At 35.8% G+C, this 20,665-nt stretch overlaps 2 protein-coding genes across 2 annotated transcripts in view; both read left to right on the top strand.

Annotated features, from left to right (window-relative positions):
* Nucleotides 1-20,665, top strand: part of LOC101892653 (troponin C) — a 519,923-nt gene that overhangs the window by 208,606 nt on the left and 290,652 nt on the right. The gene's annotated exons all lie outside the window — the stretch shown is intronic.
* Nucleotides 425-20,665, top strand: part of LOC101897782 (serine-rich adhesin for platelets) — a 169,530-nt gene continuing 149,289 nt past the window's right edge. The window contains exon 1 of the mRNA XM_059131002.1: nt 425-585. The gene's annotated coding sequence lies outside the window, so the exon portion shown is untranslated. The remainder of the gene's footprint in view (nt 586-20,665) is intronic.

The following is a 20,665-nucleotide window of genomic DNA, read 5'->3' as shown; positions in this document are numbered from 1 at the left end:
CTTACCTTAAGTTTTTGAAAATCCAGTAATTCTCTCCAATGTACAGCAGCTAATTGACGAAATTCTGTAAAAATATAAAATAAATAAAATAAATTAATAAATTAAAAAAATAATAAATAAATAATAAATTAATCATAAATAAATTAACTTTTATATAATCAATAAAATTATGAATTAGTACTACGAATTGACATCTAATATATAATGTTCTTACTACATTCAACAATAATAAGAAAATTAAAATAAATGTATAAATTCTGTTCTTAAATAGAAATTTAAAAACAATATTAAAACAAATAGTGTAAAATGTATGATTTATTTATTTAACAAATATATGATTAAAAATTTATTAATTTAAAATTTTTTTTTTTTTCTTATATTTTTAGATTTAAATTTTATGATCGAAAATAAATTAGTGTGTTTTTAAATTAAATGCAAATCAAAAGAGAGCAAATGGAATAATAAGAGAAGAATATCAAAATAATATATAACGAAAATAAAATGATATATATAACTACAACTGCCATGTAAATCCGCATCAACAAATAAAGAACAACAATAAGAGAGTTACAATTCATAAAAAAGGTAAGTTGGATAAAAAATTGTATTTAAAAATTTATTATGTATTTATTAAAAAAGAGAATATTTATTTTCAAGTTTTTCTAGAAATGGTTTTTTATACCCTCCACCATAGTATGAAAGGTATATTAAGTCTATCATTCCATTTGTAACACCTCGAAATATATATTTTTGGACCCCACAAAGTATTTATATACTCTTGATCAGCATAAAATTCTATGTCGATTTAGCGATGTCCGCCCCTCCCTTTGTGCGTCTATCCGTCTGTGGAAATCACTCTAGCTTCCGAACGAATTGAAGTAGATTGATAAAATTTTGCTCAAATTTATATTATGTCTGCTAGACTTTTGGTATTGAAAATGGGCCATGTAGGTCAACGTTTTCGTATAGCCCCCATATAACGATACCTCCCGATATTCGGTATTTTGATGATTTGAGCGACAATATTCATCGGAATTGTTTCAAATTTAGTATTTGATGTTCGCAATGGATACTACAGCCTATGACAGAAAATTATCTATGCAGGTCCACGTCTTCCTATAGCCCCCATATAACGTCGCCCCCCGATATTCGGTATTTTGATTAATTTAGCGACATTCTTTACCGGAATTATTTCAAATTTGTTATTTGAAGTTCGTAATGGATACTACAGCCTAAGACAGAAAATTGTCTGTGCAGGTCCACGTCTTCGTATAGCCCCCATATAACGGTACCTCCCGATATTCGGTAGTTTGATGATTTTAGCGATATTATTCAGCGGAATTGTTTGAAATTCGGTATTTGTTGTTTGAAATGGATACTGCAGCCCAAGACAGAAAATTGTCTGTGCAGGTCCACGTCTTCGTATAGCCCCCATATAAGGGTATCTCCCGATATTCGGTATTTTGATAAATTTAGCGACATTATTTACCGGAATTGTTTCAAATTTTTTATTTGAAGTTCGTATTGGATACTACAGCCTAAGACAGAAAATTGTCCACGTCTTCGTATAGCCCCCACAAAACGGTACCTCCCGATATTCAGTATTGTGGTGATTTTGGCGACATTATTCACCGGAATTTTTTTAAATTTGTTATATGAAGTTCGTAATTGATACTACAGCCTAAAACAGAAAATTGTCTGTGCTGGTCCATGTCTTCGTATAGCCCCCATATAACGGCACCCCCCGATATTCGGTATTTTGATGATTTTAGCAACATTATTCAACGGAATTGTTTCAAATTTGGTATTTGAAGTTCGTATTGGATACTACAGCCTAAGACAGAAAATTGTCCACGTCTTCGTATAGACCCCATATAACGGTACCTCCCGATATTCGGTATTTTGACGATTTTAGCGACATTATTCACCGGAATTCTTTCAAATTTTGTATTTGATGTTCGTAATGGATACTACAGTCTAAGACAGGAAATTGTCTGTGTAGGTCCACGTCTTCTTATAGCCCCAATATAACGTTACCTCCCGATATTCGGTATTTTGATGATTTTAGCTACATTATTCATCGGAATTGTTTCACATTTGGTATTTGAAGTTCGTATTGGATACTACAGAATATGACAGAAAATTGTCTGTGCAGGTCCATATTTTTTTTAGTTTCGCATTTGAATATTGTAATGGCTTATGACAAAATTTACCTATGCAGGTCCATGTCATCGTATAGACCCTAATATAACAGCTACATTCGGTATTTTTAAGATTTAACAGAATTGACAAATGGTGGAGGGTTTTCAAAGTTCGGCCCTTTTTTACATGTTAAAAGAATATATCAATTTTTTAAAATTTTTCTAGAAATGTTTTTTTAAATAATAAATTTTAAATTTATTACTTTAAATAAATTAAAATAATATTTATATATTTTTTTTTCTAATTGAAACAATTCTAAAAATAAATCCAAAGTTTTGAACTTGAATATTGATATTCATATAAATATTTAATGTATGACATTTTTCGAAATTATGTTCTGTCTCCTCTCTCTCTCTCTCTCTCTCTCTCCTCTCTTTCTTTTTATTTATATCATAATTTTCTCATCCATATTTCAGTAAGTCATCTCGAACAGGTTGTAGTTAAGTTCAAGTTCTATATAAAATAAACCAAAAAACAAAAAACTTGCCCAAAAATATTTTCAAACATTTCACCATAAAAATGTTCCGAGATTTGTTGCTATCTTCGAAGACTTGAAAACTAACTAAATATACAAGTTTTTTCTTTGGTTTGTTTGTTTTAATATTAATAACAAAAAAATTGCACTGAGTGTTGAATAATGAAAATTTGCCAGTTTGCTGCTAGTCAGGTTCGAGACTCGGCGTTTGCGTTGAATGCGCCATTTAATGACTCGAAATAAAATTAAGAAAATAATGATGTTCTGTTCGCACAAAGAATATTCAAAACATAATTGAATGCAACACACTTTGCTCTTTGGACAGTAGCTGGGATTTTTAATTGTTGTTAATAAACATTTAATTATAGCAGCGTGTCATTCGTGGACGGAAGTTGGACGAATGGGTGATGTTTGCTGCATAACAAATTGGCAATAATAGAAAAAAAAAATCGAAAATTAAAGTTATAAATTAATTTCACTACCTTGTATAATATTTGTATTCTATGCAGAGAAAAGATCTTCAATAGATATAAGAGGTCCTCCATGGACAACCTTTTTAAGGGTTAGAAGCCTATTTCACTATGGGAGAAAGAGACTCCCTCCTTTCTTCAGCTCGTTTATTGCGACTCCGTCCATTCTTCAGGTCGTCTATTGAGACTCGCCGCTTCAGCATGTGCATAGAGACGGTATTCAAATATCCTTCTGCTCGAATTTAAAGACTCCCTCTGTTCGCATTTAAATATTTACTTTTCAAAGACTTATGTGGAATATAGAAATTCTTTGGATCTTTTATGGTTCGAATACCTCCTGGAAGACCCTTTTCAGGTCTTCTGTGGATAGAAGACTTTCCTTAGGTCTGTGGATAGAAAACATATTTTTTTTTAAGATTTCTCCTATTGCATATAAGTGGCCTAAGACCAATAGGAGACCTCTAGCTCTCCTGTGGCCATTAGGAAGCCTTCAGCTCTCCTAAGGCCATTAGGAAGCCTTTAGCTCTCCTATGGCCATTAGGAAGCCTTCAGCTCTCCTGTTGGCATTAGGAAGCCTTCAGCTCTCCTATGACCATTAGGAAGCCTTCAGCTCTCCTATGACCATTAGGAAGCCTTCAGCTCTCCTATGGCCATTAGGAAGCCTTCAGCTCTCCTATGGCCATTAGGAAGCCTTCAGCTCTCCTATGGCCATTAGGAAGCCTTCAGCTCTCCTATGGCCATTAGGAAGCCTTCAGCTCTCCTATGGCCACTAGGAAGCATTCAGCTCTTCTATGGCCATTAGGAAGCATTCAGCTCTCCTATAGCCATTAGGAAGCCTTCAGCTCTCCTATGGTCATTAGGAAGCCTCCAGCTCTCCTATAGCCGATAAGAGACCTCCAGCTCTTCTATGGCGGGTAGAAGACCTGCAGCTCTTCTATGAACGATAGAAGGCCTGCAAATCTTCTATGACCGATATAAGGCCTGCAACTCTTCTATGGCCGATAGAAGGCCTGCAGCTCTTCTATGGCCGATAGAAGGCCTGCAGCTCTTCTATGGCCGATAGAAGGCCTGCAGCTCTTCTATGGCCGATAGAAGGCCTGCAGCACTTCTATGGCAGATAGAAGGCCTGCAACTCTTCTATGGCAGATAGAAGGCCTGCAACTCTTCTATGGGCGATAGGAGACCTCCAGCTCTCCTATGACCGATAGGAGACCTCCAGCTCTCCTATGGCCGATAGGAGACCTGCAGCTCTCCTATGGCCGATAGGAGGCCTGCAGCTCTCCTATGGCCGATAGGAGACCTGCAGCTCTCCTATGGCCGATAGGAGACCTGCAGCTCTCCTACGGCCGATAGGAGACCTGCAGCTCTCCTATGGCCGATAGGAGGCCGATAGGAGATCTTCAGCTCTCCTATGGCATATAGGAGACCTCCAGCTCTCCTATGGCATATAGAAGACCTCCAGCTCTCATATGGCATATAGAAGACCTCCAGCTCTTCTATGGCATATAGGAGACCTCCAGCTCTCCTATGGCATATAGAAGACATCCAGCTCTCCTATAGCATATAGGAGACCTTCAGCTCTCCTATGGCATATAGGAGACCTTCAGCTCTCCTATGGCATATAGAAGACCTTCAGCTCTCCTATGGCATATAGGAGACCTTCAGCTCTCCTATGGCATATAGGAGACCTTCAGCTCTCCTATGGCATATAGGAGACCTTCAGCTCTCCTATGGCATATAGGAGACCTTCAGCTCTCCTATGGCATATAGGAGACCTTCAGCTCTCCTATGGCATATAGGAGACCTTCAGCTCTCCTATGGCATATAGGAGACCTTCAGCTCTCCTATGGCATATAGGAGACCTTCAGCTCTCCTATGGCATGGCATATAGGAGACCTTCAGCTCTCCTATGGCATATAGGAGACCTTCAGCTCTCCTATGGCATATAGGAGACCTTCAGCTCTCCTATGGCATATAGGAGACCTTCAGCTCTCCTATGGCCGATAGGAGATCTTCAGCTCTCCTATGGCATATAGGAGATCTCCAGCCCTCCTATGGCATATAGAAGACCTCCAGCTCTCATATGGCATATAGAAGACCTCCAGCTCTTCTATGGCATATAGGAGACCTCCAGCTCTCCTATGGCATATAGGAGACCTTCAGCTCTCCTATGGCATATAGGAGACCTTCATCTCTCCTATGGCATATAGGAGACCTTCAGCTCTCCTATGGCATATAGGATACCTTTAGCTCTCCTATGGCCGATAGGAGAACTCCAGCTCTCCTATGGAATATAGGAGAACTCCAGCTCTCCTATGGAATATAGGAGAACTCCAGCTCTCCTATGGAATATAGGAGACCTCCAGCTTTTATATGGCATATAGGAAACCTCCAGGTTCCCCTGGTATATTGGAGACCTCCAGCTCTCCTATGGCATATTGGAGACCTCCAGCTCTCCTATGGCATATAGGCGGTCTACAGCTCTCCTATGGTATAGGTGTTCTGCAGCTCTCCTATGGCATATAGGAGGTCTGCAGCTCCCCTATGGGAAATAGGAGACCTGCAGCTCCTCTATGGGAAATAGAAGACCTTCAGGTCTCCTATGGCCGATAGGAGACCTCCAGCTCTTCTATAGGTATAGGAAAATGAATGAGACTTGGGGTTCTCCTATTATAAAGATACCTCGATCCCGTGTGTATTAAAAACTTCTAAAAGGTATTCTGTAGAACGCATTTAAAAAGATTTCTGTCTAAAGATGATGCCAGCAAGATTTTATAGTCTTTATTTGCATAAACCAGTTTTTCTATGAATTGACCTTTCTTTGGCCATTGTGACGTCTCGTTTATGAAATAGGTGTTGATAAATAAATATTCGCCAATAAAGTATTTTTAATTTCTTTGACGAAAATTGAAATATCTCAACTAATGAATATTTAGCATGAAATGTCAACAACATCGGATCTTTGTTAATGAACTTTAATTTTAGCTATTTCGGGAGAGAAAGAGGGAAAACTAGTTTTCTAAAGCGAGGGTGGTATAGTTGAATATAAAAATTGTTTGTTTTTTTCAGAAACACTAGAACCAGTTTAGTGGCATTTTGACATAAGAAAATTAATTAAATAATAAAAAATAAAATTAATTTGTGTCCATTACGATTTGACATAAGAACGTTTTGAATAATTAGCCTCAGAAACAGTAGAGTTAAGCGTTGGATATATCGGAGTATTTTTGTCCAAAGATTTTACGGAATTTCCAATAAGTCTAAAAGTTCACCAATAAAAATTGCTTAGATATTTGTAATTTTTTATCCACGAATTTAGATTTAATTCCATTTTGTAGATTTTTTTAATAACCAAAGTTCATTCACTTTTTGTTTAAATTAATATTAAAAAAAAATATATATTAAATATTTTTTTTTTTTTTCATTTAAATATCAAATGTCAATCTAACACTTTTTAAAATAAATATCAAATAAATTCGATGCTGCCGCTGGCGCCTATAGCCAAATGACATAATTTTGTATTTTGTTGCAGTCACTTTGAAGTTCAATCAAATGGCTTTTGTTGTTATTTGAGTCAATTCAATATTGACTATTGACCGCAAAGTCTACCACCGCCACAACCACCGACCGCCATAGACACAAAATTGGTGATTGCATTTTTTGGATTTGGTTTTCAATTTTTTTCTTTGTTTTTGTTGCCACAAACCGCAAATCAGTAACAATAAACCACAACAAATAAACAGAAGAATTTGCCGGTCTATGGCTGGCTTCGCAGGGAGATAGCAGCATTAGTAGATTGATTCAGAGCAAGATCAAAAGATGTGTGTGTGTGAACTTTATTTGTTTGACGCTGTAAATAGATTTAAATTTGAGAGGGTCTTTTTATTGGTTTGATGGATGGCCAGTCAAACAATCGCATCGGTTGGATGATACCTTGGCATAGTTTGCCAAATTGTTTTGTTCCAAAGAAGAGCTTATTTTTTTATATTCGAAATTTATCTGAAGGGCCTGTTTCGCATTGTTCACTAAAATTTTTGAATGGGAGCATCCTCTCTAAAATATGCATTCAAATTGTTTTTTTTTTTTTAATCTGAAATAAAAAAAAACGCATGTTCCACATTTACATTGGAGAATGTCTCAGCTTGAAATGCTCAATAGATTTAATTAAGACAATTCATATGATACCTTTTAAAAATGTTATTATTAAACCGAGCTCGAGGTCTACCAGATTTTATAGAAGGTTGGATTTTAATACATAGAAGAGCTGGAGGTCTCATGTATGTCATAGGAGAGCCATATGACATATTTCGTCATAGAAGAGCTGGAGGTCTCTTAAATGCCATAGGAGAACTGGAGGTCTACTATATGCCATATGAGAACTGGAGGTCTCCTATATGCCAAAGGAGAGCTGGAGGTTTCCATTTGTCATAGGAGAGCTGAATGTTTCCTATTTGCCATAGATGAGCTTGAGGCATAGTAAAGCTGTGGAGACACTTTAACCACGGAAGAGATGCCATAATGGAGGTGGAGGTTTCATATTTGCCATAGGAGATCTCCTATATGCCATAGGGGAGCAGTCGGTCTCATATTATTATTCAAAGGAGTTCTAAAGCTCTCATATTTGCCATAGGTCTCCTGTTTGGAGGAGAGCTGAAGATATCCTTTGAACCGTTGGAGAGATAAAGATCTCATTTTTTTCGTAAGTAAGTTTCCTATTTGCAATAGAAGAGTTAGAGGTTTCCAATCGACCATAGGAGAATTGAAAGTCTCCTATTTGCTGTAAGAGAGTTTAAGATTTCCTTTTAGCCTTTGAAGAGCTGAAGATCTCCTATTTGCCATATGAGAGCTGAAGATATCCAACTTGCTATAGGAGAGCTAAAGGTCTCCTATTTGCCATAGAAGAGCTGGAGGTCTCCCATTTGCCATAGGAGAGCTGGAGGTCTCCTATTTGCCATAGGAGAGCTGGAGGTCTTCTATTTGTCATAAGAGAGCTGGAGGTCTCCTATTTGACATAGGAGAGCTGGAGGTCTCCTATTTGCCATAGGAGAGCTGGAGGTCTCCTATTTACCATAGGAGAGCTGGAGGTCTCCTATTTACCATAGGAGAGCTGGAGGTCTCCTATTTACCATAGGAGAGCTGGAGGTCTCCTATTTACCATAGGAGAGCTGGAGGTCTCCTATTTGCCATAGGAGAGCTGGAGGTCTCCTATTTGCCATAGGAGAGCTGGAGGTCTCCTATTTGCCATAGGAGAGCTGGAGGTCTCCTATTTGCCATAGGAGAGTTGGAGGTCTCCTATTTGCCATAGGAGAGCAGGAGGTCTCCTATTTGCCATAGGAGAGCTGGAGGTCTCCTATTTGCCATAGGAGAGCTGGAGGTCTCCTATTTGCCATAGGAGAGCTGGAGGTCTCCTATTTGCCATAGGAGAGCTGGAGGTCTCCTATTTGCCATAAGAGAATTGAAGGTGTCCTATTTGCCATAGGTGAACTGAAGATCTCCTATTTGCCATAGGAGAGCTGAAGATCTCCTATTTGCCATAGGAGAGCTGGAGGTCTCCTATTTGACATAGGAGAACTGAATGTCCTTATTTGCCATAGGAGAGCTAAAGGTCTCCTATTTGCCATAGGAGAGCTAAAGATCTCCTATTTGCCATAAGAGAGCTGAAGGTCTCCTATTTGCCATAGGAGACCTGAAGGTCTCCTATTTGCCATAGAAGAATTGAAGGTGTCCTATTTGCCATAGAAGAATTGAAGGTGTCCTATTTGCCATAGAAGAATTGAAGGTGTCCTATTTGCCATAGGTGAACTGAAGGTCTCCTATATGTCAGAAGAGAGCTGGAGGTCTGCCATTTGCTATGGGGGAGCTGAAGGTCTCCCATTTGCTATTGGAGAGTTGGAGGTCTCCCATGTGCAATGGGAGATCTGGAGGTCTTCCATGTGCAATGGTAGATCTGGAGGTCTCCCATGTGCAATGGGAGATCTGGAGGTCTCCCATGTGCAATGGTAGATCTAGAGGTCTCCTATTTGCCATAGGAGAGCTGGAGGTCTCCTATTTGCCATAGGAGAATTGAAGGTGTCCTATTTGCCATAGGTGAACTGAAGATCTCCTATTTGCCATAGGAGAGCTGAAGATCTCCTATTTGCCATAGGAGAGCTGGAGGTCTCCTATTTGACATAGGAGAACTGAATGTCCTTATTTGCCATAGGAGAGCTAAAGGTCTCCTATTTGCCATAGGAGACCTGAAGGTCTCCTATTTGCCATAAAAGAATTGAAGGTGTCCTATTTGCCATAGAAGAATTGAAGGTGTCCTATTTGCCATAGAAGAATTGAAGGTGTCCTATTTGCCATAGGTGAACTGAAGGTCTCCTATTTGCCATAAAAGAATTGAAGGTGTCCTATTTGCCATAGAAGAATTGAAGGTGTCCTATTTGCCATAGAAGAATTGAAGGTGTCCTATTTGCCATAGGTGAACTGAAGGTCTCCTATATGTCAGAAGAGAGCTGGAGGTCTGCCATTTGCTATGGGGGAGCTGAAGGTCTCCCATTTGCTATGGGAGAGTTGGAGGTCTCCCATGTGCAATGGGAGATCTGGAGGTCTCCCATGTGCAATGGTAGATCTGGAGGTCTCCCATGTGCAATGGGAGATCTGGAGGTCTCCCATGTGCAATGGTAGATCTGGAGGTCTCCCATGTGCAATGGGAGATCTGGAGGTCTCCCAAGTGCTATGGGAGATCTGGAGGTCTCCCAAGTGCTATGGGAGATCTGGAGGTCTCCCAAGCGCTATTGGAGAGCTGGTGGTCTCCCATGTGTTATGGGTAAGCTAAAGGTCTCCCATGTGTTATGGGAGATCTGGAGGTCTCGCATTTGTTATGGGAGAGCTGAAGGTCTCCCCTTTGCTATGGTAGAGCTAGAGGTCTCTACAAATCTACAAATCCTGGTAACCCACTGAAAAAGTCTCAAAAAAGTAAACATCAAACTCCATGTTCAGATCTCAAAAACTTCTTAACTCAAAAAAAAAGGCTGCAAAAGTCCAATTTTCATGCTCTGATTACCGTTGAAAAAATAATTTTATGTAATTTAATAAATGTATAATAACGGTTGATTAAATATTTATTAAACTTCCCCAAAATAATATAGTGTTTTTTTTTATTTTAAAACTAATTTGTTTAAATTTCCCAAAAATTAATTATGCTTTCGCATTAATTATGCATTCACATGAATTATGCATGTTTGTGGAATAATTAGTTGTTGAACTGTCATTAATTTTATATTCAAAAACCATCTGTCCATTCCCATGGACTGAGCCATCCTTAAAAGGGGGCTTAACAATCATCAGGACAAAAAAAAAACATTCCTCCTCCAAATGTCCATGGGCCAAAAAAGTGGTGACATCACCCACCAAAAAAATTATTTTTTTTCAAATAGATTGTCTCTCAAACTTTCCAAACTACTAATGGGCTCCATGGCAATTTTTTATCTGAATCCTTGGTCTCCTAACTCTCGCAACCTGTCGTTAGTTGCAACGATATGTCCAAATAGCCAGCCATCCAGTCAGCCAACCATCAATGATGATGTTGTTAACGATGGCATTGGTTATTGAAGTTGTACTCCTCCAAATGGACATGTGAGTAGTTGCTGTTGTTGTTGCTGTTGTTTTTCTTACTATTGTTATGACGTTGCGATGCGATGGTGCTAACCATGCAATCGCAAATAGGCAATCGCAACCAAACCAAACAAACAATGGTGGCGATACGTCTGTTTTTTTTTTTTCTTTTGGGGTTTTTTGCACAAGTTTTTTTTTTGTTCGCCTAACAAACAAATATTGCTCAATTTACACGTTGGCTTAGTTAGTTAGTTAGCACAAAATAACATGTGTTTGTATGTGTGTGTACACACATAGACAAATAAACCAACATTGTATGCATATCAACATGGCAAAACATACAATTTGGACATGAATGCAAATAAATGTTGTTGTAGTTGTAGTTGTTTTTTTTTTTTTTTTGTTTTTGCTGGAGTCCTATATGTCTAAAAATAGAAAAAAATCAAAAGTGGCGGTTAGAAGTAGCTTAAGAGGGTGGTATGGAGTTTCCTAAGTGTCCTTAATATAGAGGGATCTGATTGATGGTAAAAATATTTTTTTAATAAACCGCTTTTTCGGTTCTAGAAGTCCTTGACAAAAAATATTCTTAAAACAAGTAAGCAAAGGCTATAGTCGTGCGGGCCGTGCGACCATGTGATACCCTACCCTACACTACAACATGTTCGAATTCCCCTTATATCCAAATCCATTTTGGAAGATTTCGTGATTGAAATAATGTCAAAGAGCTTCGCCCAAAGGTTACCCTTAGTTTTTTGACCCGGAGAATTTGGCCAATATTAACGCACTCCGTTAAAATTTTAAAAATACCGAATATAGCCGTTATATTGGGGTCTATAAGCTATTACCATATTCAAATTCGAAACTTGAAATAAACGGTGAATAATGTAGCTAAAATCATCAAAATATCGTATATAGGGAGGTATCGTTATATCGGAGCAGTGCGAAGACCTGGATCAGCATAGACAATTTTCTGTCACAGGCTGTAGCATCCATTACGAACTTCAAATACCACATCTCAAACAATTTCGGTGGGTATTGTACCTAAAATCGTCAAAATACCGAATATCGGGAGGTACCGTTATATGGGGGCTATATGAAAACTTGGACCTACATGGCCCATTTACGAACTTAACCTGCCTACTGGAAAAATAAACTTGTGTGCAAAATTTTAGCCTTCTATCTCAACTAATTCGAAAGATAGCGTGATTACAACAGACAGACAGACGGACAGACAGACGACAGACAACCAGACGGACATCGCTAAATCGACTTAGAATTTTACGCTGATCAAGAATATATATACTTTGATGGGTCTGATATGAGTATTTCGAGGAGTTACAAACGGAATGACAAAGTTAATATACCCTCCATAGAATGGTGGAGGGTATAAAAAATCGCATGCGATAAAAAATAGGACAAAAATTGAAAAAATTCGACAAAAAATATTCACTTTTTTATTTGTATATTTTTCCACGATTTCCATAGATTTTATGATTTTCTGGCAAGAGACCATTCCGAATTGATGGGAATTGTGAAAATCGGCCCCGCGGTTCTCGATTTATAAGCAGAATAAATAAGATCAATTCTTTTATATATATATTGTACCTTTTCTTCTATATATCCGATTTCTTTGGCTATTAGCATCACAGTAATGTTCAAAAGTGATCCCTTCATGTATTTGTGATTTGGCTGGGATTGAAAATATTCGCGGTTTAGTGGGCATTTTCCTATTTTCTTAAATAAATGTTAGGGTCTATTTTACCCGGTAATTATTGTCCGATGACCGCCCAAATTGGTAGGTTTCTGCACACTCCTAAATTCTAACTCCATGTAAATTTTCGCGTCGATTGGTTTATAATTGTGGCCTATAGAGCAACTGCAAAGTCAGGAAAATTTTCTGTTTTTGGTCCATTTCCACCCCTAAATATCGTGCGATCATCTCCAAAAACAATAGGGTTCTATTCTGACCATAACCCCACCTCCATTCTTAATTTCGTGAAGATCGGACCATAATTGCGACCTGTAGAGTGATTACAAATTAACATGGACAGACGGACAGACGGACGGGCGGACATACATAGCTAGATCGTCTCAGCTCGGCGAGATAGGAAGATCCATATATACTTTCCTATGTGGGAAACCAATATTTCGAGGTGTTACATAATTTTTGGCCCAATCAAACTAATAATACCCCCAACACATAGTGTTGTCGAGTATAAAAATAACACCGTGAGCTGAACATATCGCAATATTCCATTCGGCAAATATTGGAAAATGAGCTCTTCGGGGTAAAGCCATTGAAATTCCAAAAAATTCCACCGCAACTGAAAGAAAATAGACTCAAAAGAGTTTCTTCGCTTGGACGAAAGTGGTGAACTGACGAATTTGGTTTTCTCCGATAAGAAAAAATTCGTTGTCCAGCAGATTGTAAACAAACCAAATGATCGCCAAAGAGGTCAGCTTAACATGTGCACCTTCGATTGGCCACCAGAACTCAAGCGCCGGCCATGGTGATGGTATGGGCTGCCATAACAGGCGATGGTCGCTCTCCGCTCGTATTAATCGAACGTGGCATCAGAATAAATGCCGAATATTATCGCGAAAATATTGTGAAGGGTGTTTTAAAGCCTTGGGTACGAAAACATTGTGGCCGCAGACCTTGGACATTCGAATAGAACCTGAACAGCACCATCGCTCTCAGCACGCGCCACCCAAGAATGGTTACAAAATGAGATTCCTCGCTTCATTTCCAGCACACAATGGCCACCAAAATCTCCGGAAATCAATGCGTTGGACTATTGTGTCTGGAGTATTTTGGAAAGCTAGGTTGGCACTAAAAAATACCAAAGTGACGATCACCTCAAGCAAGTGCTTCGCCCGGAAATGGGCCAAAATACCGCAGAGCAACATACGGGCAGCGTTTGGCCGTTTGAAGGCCATAATTCGTGCCAAAGGTGACCAATTCGAACAAATCTAAACTTATTCTGAAATTGTATGCTATTTCCGACATTTTTTTCTTTCATTCAATAAAATATTGAAAAAAATGTAAAAAATATGGCTTTTGACTTTTTTGCAGTTTTTTTATCTCACCTTGTATTTCGTCATATTTACTATAGAGCTTTGAAATTTGATAGAGATCTTTGGATTACAACCAGAATCATTGGTCTAAAAAAATGCCTCATATTGGTCAAATTTTGTGGAATATTATCGTATGTGTTCAATAAGTAAAATTCCGATTTCAATTATTTTTTTTTTGCCATTTTATAAATTTTAGGAAAAAAATTCCCGAAATAATTTTCTAAAAGTGTACATCATTTAACCATTTTAGGAGAAGTTTTGCCTACAAAATTTTGGTTATTGGCTCTGATAATTTTCGGAGAAAATCTTTTTAAGAAAACCAAGCTTAGAGCCCTGTTCTTCCATAAAAAATAATGACTTTCTCGAAATTATTAATCTCTCACCAAATAAAATTCTCCAAAAAAATATATTTTTTTTTAGTTTAAAGTCCATCAGCCAACTGCCATGACCAACAGCAATAATTCGTGTTAACATATAATAAATATGCATTAACAGAAATACCCAGCCAAAAACAACAACAATCATGGATTTTAAATTTGAAAATATTTTATTTATTATTTTTTTTTTAAATTTAAACAAAAGTTTTCCTTAAACTTCAAATGGGATTTTAAGACTTAAAAACTTTTGTTGTTTTATTATTTTTATTAACTGCCAATAAAAATGAAAATACCCGGCCAGTCAGGCAATTGAACCTTTTTTTATTGCTGGCAAATGTTTTCTTCTGTTTTTTTTTTTTTTTTTGTATTTTTGAAAAAAAAAAAAACAGTTCAAAGCAAACTTAAAAAAAAACACCAGCAACAACAACAACTGCCAAAACAAGATACTTCCTTCCTATTTGGTGGCTACTTTATTTGCACTGTTATTGGATTTTATTTTCATTTTTCAAAGTATTTTTCTGGTCGTTACAGTTGTTGTTGTTGTTGTTGCTATGCTCTAAATTGCATTTGAAAAATACTTATTTGCTCTACGGCTGAACAAAACAAAATAAAAACAAACTGCTTGTGTTTGCTGTAGCCGCTGGTGCTGATGTTTGCAGTGCCGTTGCTGGCCGTAATGGATTTCAACACTTCAAAGAGTATTTGAGCCAACATTGAAGTAAATGTGGTACAGAGAGAGAAATTTGTTAAGAAATTCTCAAGGATGAGGAGTATTTTGGAATAAACTTTCTGGGAGCCAAACTTGAATTTTTGAGAACTTTTCTAAGAAACTTTCAAGAAGGAGCCAAATGTGATTTTTTTTCAAGGTGTATTTTTTTAGAAATAATAAAATCTATGAAAAATCTTTTCAATAGCTAGGGTTTGCTGCTCAGATATTTTTTTTACAAAATATCCCTTCAAAATTATCTTTTTTGGGTCTTCGATATATATTCATGGAAAATATTCTTAAAACTCCAATTTTGGTCCTTAGAGAGTGTTAATTAAAAACTCACCTTAGGAGCTCTAAAAGTCTTTTGAAAAATACTTTAAAAAAATCCAATAAGAGGCACCATGTTTAGAGGTCAGACAGTCCATCGGAAAATATTCACAAAATTGTAATATTTGGGGGATCAGTTAAAAGTTTTAAGACTGACATTTTTCCCAGCGACCATCGGGGCAACAGACGTGGGTTTTTTGAATTTCTTTCTCGAATATATTTCAGGCTTTTACTTGCCTTCAAATGTGGATCTTTCCTCACAAAAAATATCCCTTAAAAAACAAAATATCTTTGAAAAAAAAAAATTCTTAAAACTGTACTTTGGGTGCATAGAGAGTATTATTTAAAAATCCATTTTAGGAGCTTTAAATGTCCTTTGAAAAATATTTTTAAAAATCCACAATTGCCACAAAAAATAATGTTCTCTAAAATATCAGGGTTAAGGATTAGAAGGTTTATTTATAAAAAAAAAATTAAAAAACTCGAGTTAGGAGGTCAGACAGGCCACCAAAAAATTGAATGTCCTTTGAAAAATATTTTTAAAAATCCACAATTGCCACAAAAAAAAAAATATTCCCTAAAATATCAGGGTTAAGGATTAAATAAACCTTTTGAGAGAAAAATATTAAAAAAATCGAGTTAGGAGGTTAGATAGTCCACCTAAAAATTAAATGTCCTTTGAAAAATATTTTTAAAAATCCACAATTGCCACAAAAAAATATTTTCTAAAATATCAGGGTTGAGGAAATAGACGTTTTGAAAAAAAATCTCAAAAAAATCGAGTTAGGAGATCAGAAAGTCCACCTAAAAATATTCTCAAAAATTCAATTAGGGATCAGCCAAGGACCACAGGATCAACAGAAGTGGATTTCTTAAAAATTAATTTTCAGGCAAATGTGGATATTTGCATTTTTTTTTTCAAATGTGTATCTTTGAAAAATAATTTTCAAAGCTTTTTTTAAATACATTTTCCTTACATCATCCTCGTTTTTGGGTCTTTGATATATCTCTAAAAAATATTCTTAATAATCTATTGTTGGTCGTTAGAGAGTGTTATTAAAAAAATTCACCTTAGGAGCCCTAAAAGCCCTTTGAAAAATATTTTTCCAAAATCTACATTTCCAACTTTAAAAATATTTTCTGAAATATCGGGATTAAGAGAAAAAATAGTCCTTTTGGAAAAAATATCTCAAAAAATCAATGGTTGTGGCATTATGTTTGGAGGTCAGATAGTCCATACAAAAATATTTTCAAATATTCAAATTTTTTGGATCAATTAAAAGTTTTACCACTGGTATTTTCCAAGGACCATTGGAGCAACAGACGTGGATTTCTTGAAAATCATTTTTTAGGCATTTCATTTGCCTTCAAATGTGAATTTTTAAAAAATATTTTAAAGCTTTTTTAATATATTTTCCTCAGAAAATATCTATTAAAAATCCTCTTTTTTGTGTCTTTGATATATTTATGAAAAATATTCTTAATAATCTACTGCTGGTCCTCAGAGATTTTTTTAACTCACATCAGTAGCTCTAACTGTCTTTTGAAAAATATTTTTTAAAAATCCACAATTCCAACTTTAAAAGTATTGTCTAAAATATCAGGTTTGAGGGAAAAAAATAGTCCTTTGGATCAGTTAAAAGCTTTAACACTGGTATTTTCCAAGGACCATTGGAGCAACAGACGTGGATTTCTTGAAAATTATTTTTCAGGCATTTCATTTGCATTCGAATGTCAATTTTTGAAAAATATTTTTAAAGCTTTTTTTAATATATTTTCCTCAGAAAATATCCCTTAAAAATTCTGGTTTTTGGGTCTTTGATATATTTATGAAAAATATTCTTAATAATCTACTGTTGGTCCTAAGAGAGTATATTTTTAAAAATTCACCTCATTAAAAGTCCTTTTTAAAAATCCTAAATTGTGAAATAAAAAATATATTCTCTAAAATATACATTTGGAAAAAAATCTTAAAAAATCAATGTTGTGGCTTCTTGTGTTTAGAAGTCAGATAGTCCATCGAAAAATATTCTCTAAAATTCAAAATTGAAATTCCAAGGATTATCGTAGCAACAGACGTGGATTTCTTAAAAATTATTTTTCAGGCATTTCATTCGGCTTCAAATGTGGATCTTAGAAAAAAAAAATTCAAAGCGTTTTTTACTCCTAAAGAGGGTATATATCAATTGATAGGCCAAAACGCGCCCATCGAAATAATGGTTTTAGACCCTAGGTCTCTTTGCAACAAATCCATTTCAGGACATTTGTAGGAATATCTAGCGATATTCGTCTGTCTGGCTGGCTGGAGCGCACGATAACTCTCGAAGGGAGTATCCGATCTAGTCCAACCTTGGTACATTGTAATATTATTATTCAAATTATATCGAATTCGAAGATGGACAATAACGGGCAATTTTTAAGAACTGCAAGTTCCCCAAAATGAGGATTTTTTAAAAATATTGTTTTAGGGGTTTCAATTGTTTTTCAAGCACTTCTGAGCCAAAATAGGGATTTTTTCTAAAAATATTTTTGACAAATTTATCTAAGCCCCAAGGCTTGATTTATTTGAAATATTATTTGAAAGGCTGTTCGAATCCCAAACGTAGTTTTAAAACGGTTTAAAGAATTACGGCCCTAAAGCTGAATTTTATACCACTGATGATCTATGTAGCAGTTCTAGACCCTAGGTTCCTTTAGACCAAATCCGTTTCAGGACATTTGGAGTCGATTTAGGTGTGCCCGTCTGTCGGTAAGGATGGCTGGTAACCGATTGCATCCGGATTTGGTACATGGTAATATTATTATTAAACTTAGATCGACTTCGGAGATGGGCGATATCGGCTCACTCCTTTTGGTACCTCCCCCAAAAAAGGTCGAAATTTCGTCGAAAATTATTTACTTTATGGAACAAGAAGGGATCATTCAATTTTGTACAAACTTTGCAATTCTTAATAATTTTATCAGCGCTAGGTCCGGTATGAAAATGGACAATATCGGCCCACTCCATCATAAAGCCCCCTCACACAAGGTCACCATTTTGAATAATCACAACGCATATAAAAATTGAAATAAGGATCCGATTCTCTTCAAATTACGCACATCTCAATATTTCAACTAAAAGAAGATTTGGTGTGACTTGTATCGACCAAATACTTCTGGAACCTACTTTCCAAAGGGCTTAAAATTTTGAACAACCAAAATGGTCATAAAATTAAAAAAAGTATCTGATTTTTCCTAAATTTTAAAAATTTCAATATTTTACCTATGATAGGGTATATCGCTCCGCGACAAAAATTTTGTATAACAATACGCTCACAGAATGGGAACAACACAATTTCACACATCCCAATTTTTTTACTAAAGCAGGACCTGATGTTGATCCACCCCTTCTGGAACTTGACCCAACAAATAGTCAACATTTTCAATACTTATAACTCTCATAACTTGGGAAAAATGTCAGCGATTAATTTCAAACTTGTTATATCTAAATATTTTATTCAACCAGAGATCTGATATGAATATAGAATTTATCGGGCCACTCCAGCCACAAAAAATATATTTTTTCACACATGTATTCAAACAACTAGCAGAGCCGTAATCCTGGATGTTTAAATGTATTTTAAAAGGACCATCAGAGACCTAAACGTGGATTTTTTTTCTAAACGGGTAATTTTTTAAATATTTTTTTTTGGGAATTTTTTAAATGTGAGAAGATATCTAAAGTTGGATGTTTAAGGATGTATTTAATAGGACTACCTGAATCCCTAATGTGAATTTCTTCTGGTTCTTAGGAGTATCCTTTTTTACGTATCAAGAGATCCCTAGAAGTGGTTTAGTCCAATTTTTTAGGTCTATCAAAGAATTTTCAAGGATATATATTTTATAAGAGTGATGATTTTATATTTTTGCAGAACTATCAAAGATTTAATTAAGAATTTGCCTTAAAGGATCATCAGATTCTTAAACGTTGTTTTTTTTTTTTCAAAATATTTTTAAAGGAATACCATAGGATTTTTAAAGGAATATTTTTGTGGACTATCGGACCCCAAAACATTGGTTCTCTCAAAATATATTTTCAAACGACTTTTAGGTGATTTTTAAAAAAAAAATTAAAAAAGGATCACCAAAGGATTTTTAAAAATATTTTTCATAGAATTTTCAAGAACATGTCTATTATTATTTTAAGGATATTTTACTGAGAATTGTCGGAAATATAAACTCAAATGAGTTTTTTTTTCTAAGTTCTGTCAGAACCTCAATGCCTTGATTTTGTTCAGTGTAATTGAATTTGCTTCTTGTTGACGATTCAATTTCTAACACGAGTTATTGTTGCTGTTTTTGTGTTTCAATTCTGTGTCACCAAACTGCTCTTAGCAACTGTAGATACTGCAAAACACATGGATGTATTTTGTTCAAACCGATTTTCTGTAATTCTTGCTTTTTGTAAACGCAAAACGTTTTGAAACGCATTTTTTGATGGTGTTTCATTTATAACGGAATGTTGGTCAATAAAATAAATAAAAAGTAGATTATTTGAAAGAAATCGGCAATATGAGCAATTGGAGACCCTATGAAAATATGGGTCATTTATTGGTAAAAATTTCGAAAATCCAGAATCAGAAAAATTATTTAGACATTAAAATAAAAAATTTTATCAATTTTATATCCTCAAATTATTTTTATTTTTTAGATTTAAACCAGCACCTCTATCAAGTCCTTGATAGAGGAATCTTTCGATATTTCCTCTCAGTGCCACATACATTTTTTTTGTTTGAATAAAAGATTTGTAAATTTGTAAATTTTGAGAAGTTTTAAGGAGTCAGTGAGAAACTGCTCATATAGAAAATCCTTGATCTGATACAACTTAGTCTCGAATTATTTAAAAAAGATATATTTCTTTCTATCACCAAAGCTAATTGATTTCCGCTAAAAGTCTGAAATACTATGGATAGAAGTTATGTACAGGGTGATATGAAAAAACTGCCATCAACTTCAGACTGCTGTCATTTCTAAGCCACTCGTCCGACAGCTGTTAAATTTATTCCAGTGGCAGCTCATTATATTATTTACAAGCCTACAAAAGCATTTTGGTGAGAATTTTCCAGAAAAAAAGTTATTCGTGATGGAGTTCAAGCGTGATAGTGTGAATTCTTTATATGTGGCCGGAGAATCACAAGTGGCTATAGTTAGAGCTCTCCAGCATTTAAATGTGAATAAATTGTTTGTGTCTCGTACCATTGCTCGTAACCGTGGAACTGGTAGCGTAGCCCGACGTCAAGGAAGTGGACGGAAGGAAATAGCAACATCAGCAGAAATGGTTCGAAAAGTAAAAAAAGCGACTTGATCGAAACCCACGTCGCAATGGCCGAAAAATGGCTCGTGAGCTGAACATATCGCAATATTCCATTCGGCAAATATTGAAAAATGA

The sequence above is a fragment of the Musca domestica genome, unplaced genomic scaffold (assembly GCF_030504385.1).
Source record: "Musca domestica strain aabys unplaced genomic scaffold, Musca_domestica.polishedcontigs.V.1.1 8, whole genome shotgun sequence".
NCBI lineage: Eukaryota > Metazoa > Arthropoda > Insecta > Diptera > Muscidae > Musca > Musca domestica.
This window is presented reverse-complemented; position numbering and strand designations above follow the sequence as displayed.